We start from the raw sequence: 5,708 nt of genomic DNA, 5'->3' as shown, positions 1-5,708 counted from the left end.
TCAAGACGTCATTGTCATATCAATGATCGTACTTCAGGAGCTCAGCTGAAAGAGACAGTGAAACAAAGGAGGTTGTGGCAGGTGAAGAGAGATTTATGACTTTTGAAAAATGACAAAAAGGTTTAGAGAGCAGAGCAGCGGTTTTTGGTCAAAATGCTGGAAATGAAGAGGCAGCAAGGGGCACCACGGGGAGGTCTGGCAGCTCACACGCACTCAGCAGGGGATCTCATTTACTCCTGCTCACACATACTGCCTACAGCGCCGGCTCAACGCTTCTGACTGGGAAAAGAACAGACAAGAGAAGAAAGGGAAGTCACAAAGTGCAGGGTGAAGAATTAAAAAAACCCTTGTTCACCTAGTTTCGACACGCACATCCTCACATTCAGGGGGAGGAGTGGAAGAGGCTGCAGCTGGAAGAGAGATATCACAACGAACGGCCTGGGATTTGCTAAATCAAGTTTCCCTTGAGAGGGGGGATAAGACTGAGGAAAGAAAACAACTACAGGCAATACTAGCTCTCCTTAATTGCCAGCCACAATACACAGTTTGCCGTTGTAACCGGCTGAAACACTCAGTGCTTCGATTGATGAAGAAAAGAATGCAGTAACGTTAAGTGCTAGCCACAACCCACAAAAGCATGAGCGTCTTTCAATTCACAAACCAAATGTGGAAATGTATGTTTGACACCAAGTAAATCTGTCAGCATCCACCAGACTGAGCCGGCTTAGGAAGTGTCGCTTTCTGGTTTGGGGTGTGAGGAGGAGGAGGAGGAGGAGGAGGAGGAGGGGTGTGCATGAGGAGGATCATGCACAGTTGGGCACCCCTATACAGACGTCACCGAATGGATTACTGTTGTAAACATGAGAGGCGGTGGAATGGAAGGAGAATTGTTCCCGAAAGTGAAGAGGGTGGCTGGGCTGAGCAGCACAGTGAGCCAGCCAGCCAGCCAGTCTTTGCTGTGTGCAAAACCTGCCACGGAGCCTGCCACTTTATTCATCCACCCATTAGCTGTACCCGTTCATCACGAGAGATGGGCAGTCTGTCACAGGGCTGCCCTTAATTAAGTATGCCTTGTTAGAAAGTGATACCAACGAACAGCCAACCGACACCGCGACGGGACAGCAAAACCTTGAAAAGATGTTGACAAAACAATCTCGAGTGAAGGTCCACTTGCTCGCTTGCTCTGAAGCGTTTGACCCGCATCACGCGGCCCTCATCAGCAGATCTCGTTTCCTTCGGTTGCCATTGGAAAACTGCAGCTGCTGATGAGGATCATGTGATGCAGTCAAATGTTCCAAGCGAGTCAGTTCACCTCGAGTTCAGTTTGTTTGGCCAGCTTCTGTTTTTATACAGTAGGTCACGAAGGTGCTTACAGCTTAAAGGTTTACAACTAGTTTTTGACATTTCTAGACAAAACGATTAACAATGATTAACCGTAGAATTAATCTAATTATTAAGTGACAATGAATATAATCAGTAGTCTCAGCCCGAAGAAACACGCTTCGAATCCCCAATTTGAGAGGAAGTGCGTGTGTTCTTCCTGCTCCCTACTGCTACTTGTTGTATTTAAACTGCGTTGTATAAAGTCGTTATCTGGTACTTCATCATTTCATACATTCAAGTTTTTACTAACTAACAGAAGATATTCCGTAGCAATGACCAGCTTTAATTTCGATCGTACCTTGGTCATATTTCATTGAAAGACCCACAAACATGTTGGAGTTGGTCTTAAGCCACGCACCAACACCTGAAGGGTCCGTCTACTGATTTAGTGAAGTCGTGCTAGGAAGGGGCGGGTTCGGTGGAACAGCTTGTGTTTTGTAGCGGAGCTCCTCAGATGAGGAGCTGGTAGATGATGTTGCTTGTCGGTTAGTGCTGCATGTGTGTACGAGCGTGTTTTTTGAAAACGTTACTTCTGTAGTTCAAGTCTGCACCGTTAACTTTGACGGACAAACGGGCGACATTTTTCAGTACTGGTGATTGTTGTACTACTTCATCCCCCGATTTTGACTGTACAAATACTTGATATTACCTAATATTATTCATCCTATTATTATTCCGCAGTCCTCTTTTATGGGCCAATGTTTTGTATCTGTGGTGATGTGTAACATTGATAACTCCGATTGAATAAAAAAACCAAGACTTCTTAACTGAGATGTCATGTTGTGTTACTTGACAGCATCGGTTGCCTCAAAATAGAGAGAGGGTCAATGCCGGGGCGGCTTTTACCGCCACTAATGAAAAGGATCTTCTCCATTGATTCTTGTACTTTGCTCATTCATACTGTCCACTCACACAGTGACATACACACTCGCATGATTACACACAGCCAGACTGATACGGCACACGCACATTTGCAACATTTGCTCCTTTTCCTGAGGTCTAGTGTCAGGTTTCCATAATGAATTCTGCGAGAGTGTTGGCCCATCCCAGATGACCTGCAGTGTGTGTGTGTGTGTGTGTGTGTGTGTGTGTGTGTGTGTGTGTGTGTGTGTGTGTGTGTGTGTGTGTGTGTGTGTGTGTGTGTGTGTGTGTGTGTGTGTGTGTGTGTGTGTGTGTGTGTGTGTCCAGTGCTTCGGAGCATTGAGCTGTGTGATGAGGCCGTACAGGCAGTGGGGGTGCAGATGGCGTACTGAGGCCTGAGGACAGTCAGCCTGTCCATGACTCACACTCAGCAAGCCAGCAGCTCTCCCTCTCTCTCTCACCCTCTATCTCCCCCCCTCTCTCTCTCTCTCTCCCTCTCCCCTCAGTGTCCCAGAAAGCGCAACACAACAAGTGTGTATCTGTGTGACGGCAGGACGCAACAGAAAATGCGGACTGAGCTGTCTTCATGCATGTGTCTATTTTTGCCAGCCGGTGTATATGCTTATATCTGCGTGTGTGTGTGTGTGTGTGTGTGTGTGTGTGTGTGTGTGACAGTGAGAGTGGCTGTCCAGGGGAAGCTGCTGACAGTCTTTTCAGGACTGATTTACCACTGCAGAACAGCACAAAGGCCTTTTGTCCGCAGCGCCTCATTTATCTGACTCACTTTGTCACTATCCCTCTACCTACTGCCATCTCACCCGGCTCCTCGTGAACCTTTACACATGGACGGAGGGGATTTGGAGCTTTGCAGCTTATGTCCTGATTTTCCTGCAGTTCTCAGTTTCTTGAATGAGGGATTAGGATTCCAAAGGGTCGCAGGGATCGTCTTGCTTTCAGTCCGATCAATACAGGGCGTAATTGTTCTAAAAAGTCGGGTATTGATTTTCATCTTTTTTTTTGCATGAAAAGGTTGTTGTATATCTAACATGTACAGGGATTGACACTATTGACAATAGACCCCAGCCCTTAAAAGGTTAAGCAGGTTTCACCATCTTTTAGTGTGCAAACAGAAAGTACAGCTGAGGCTATTGGGATTGTCCTTAGTTTTGCTTGCATTTGGTCATGATTTTTTGGACCTGATGATGGCGCTATATGAAGAGTTAAGGGATCACCAACGTGTACGGAATTTCATGGCAATTAATCCAATAACCATTGATATTTCACACAAAACTACAAAATGTCAACTGGTGGTGCTAGAGAGGAAAAAGTCAGAGGATAATCAATGCCGTATACAACTCCATCCTCTATCGAAAGCATGCATATCTGTCTTGCCGATCCATTAAGTAGTTAGTAGTTGAGATATTTTTGTGTGGTCCTAAGAGGTGGACTGACCAACAGACTGACATACCATCACAAGAACCCCACCGCTATCATGGCTGTAAGTTCATGAAACTCATCAATGGTAGAGTTTAGAATAGAAATAAAAGACCCGGCTCAGAGTCTATAAAAAAGACTTTCTAAAAATTCCTCGAAAGTTGACTTTGCAAAGATGCACGGCTTTCATGTGACAGCTTACAGATACAGTCTACAAAGCAGGAGAAAGTTTGCAAGTGGTTCAGTCCCCGCTCTCTCTGCTTCTCCACTTGTACTTGATGTGTCTGCTTGGCTGTCTCCTCATGCTTTCCTCTGAGAACTGAGCAGATGGAGATGGAGATGGAGATGCCCACATGCATGGGCGCGCACACAAACGCATAAACACAATTTTACACGTGATCATAGGCAGCAACACACTCACAAAAAACCAGATCTGGAGATTTAAGACAAACGCCCTGCTCACAGACACGCAATCACATCGAAATTTACATTGGCGTTCATGCATGTTGTTGTCCATGCCGTACATGTTGCCCTCGTGCTATTTGTCTACATGTAGAGGCAGGGGAGGGGGTGCAGTGTACGTGAGCATGAGTGGGCTGATGTGGCTGTGCCCTTACATGAGTAAGACTACTGCACATGGCTTCGATACCCTACAGGCCTAGCAATGGGTAGTAACACACTGACACAGTTATCAGACCGGACTAATTTGGTCTGTGTGTGTGTGTGTGTGTGTGTGTGTGTGTGTGAGTGTGTGTGTGTGTAGGAGATCCTTGCATGTCATAATATATGTGTGACCCTTTCATGCATTTAGGTTTGTGGAACTGACACTCTTTTCACCGACACTATGTTTGTTCTCCTTCATTGCCCTCTCACCTCTTCTCAAATATGGATGGATCTGCAAGGACTGTATATGTCAGGTGAAGAACCCCCGTCCCTTTATGCGCTGTCTTATGCCTCTACTCCCGTACGTCTTCTCAAATGCGTAAATACCTCCGCTGCCGGGAAAATAAACCGTCAGATGTGTCCGAGTTTTCTGAGGGAGCTCTTGGCAGGTGATCACGCACTCATGCAACCATCTGACCCAGTTTTGGTTAAGATGCTGAGGGACATTATACACACACAAATACACACATTGTACATTTAGCTAGTTCTGCAGCATTGCACAGATAAGGCCACAATGAAATTGTACACTTTATCACATCTGCAACACATGCACATTTGTACTGTATAGCACGCACAAGTCTTGCACCAAAGCAACTAATCCAGGGACATTTTTTTTTTTTTTTTTAAACAGTCGGTCTGGGAGCCTACATGTAATGAGTAAATTAGAGCGCTGCGGCACCAAACTCATCTGCACTCATGACTGTGATGCATTCTGTTTCATATCAGGCAGAGGAGACGGAGACAAGGGCGGCATCTAAATGTATCTGACTGCGTCGCAGTGTGTCTGACTGTTTCTGAGTGTTTTCTAGCCTGGTCGTCGTGCTACATCTTGTTATTGGTGCTCTGATCAACCCCTGATCATCAGGAGTTGATCAGAGCACAAATACGAATATGCACTGATTGATAAAAATGGAACAGCTAAGAAAAAGGCAAAGGAGGAAGGAAAGAAAGGCACAAACAACAGAGAAAAGACTGGGGAGGGGAGGACAGTGTTGAAGAAAATCACCATATAACTTGAAGGTTAAGAATGAAAGAGGAATGCAAGGAAAGCAGAGAGAGAAACATCACAGAAAGAAAAAAGAAAGGATGATAGACTGATACAAAGAGGAAACAAAATAAGGAATTAATAGATAAATGAATAAAGTAATGAAGAGTGGAGACCCTAATCCAGGGTCAAGAGGAACAGGGAGGCATAGAAGGGGTAATTTAGGAAGGAAAGGAATGAACAAACAAATGAATAGCACAAGGAAGAATAAAGGAAGGAGGGGAAATAAAGTGAGCAAAGACGGAGGCAAAGGAGGGAGTAGAAGAATTTACGGAGCGGGAGGATCAACAAAGGGAATTACAGTAACAAACAAGCCACAAGG

The sequence above is a fragment of the Melanostigma gelatinosum genome (assembly GCF_949748355.1).
Source record: "Melanostigma gelatinosum genome assembly, chromosome: 16".
Classification (NCBI taxonomy): Eukaryota; Metazoa; Chordata; class Actinopteri; order Perciformes; family Zoarcidae; genus Melanostigma; species Melanostigma gelatinosum.
Note: the sequence above shows the minus strand (reverse complement) of the source record.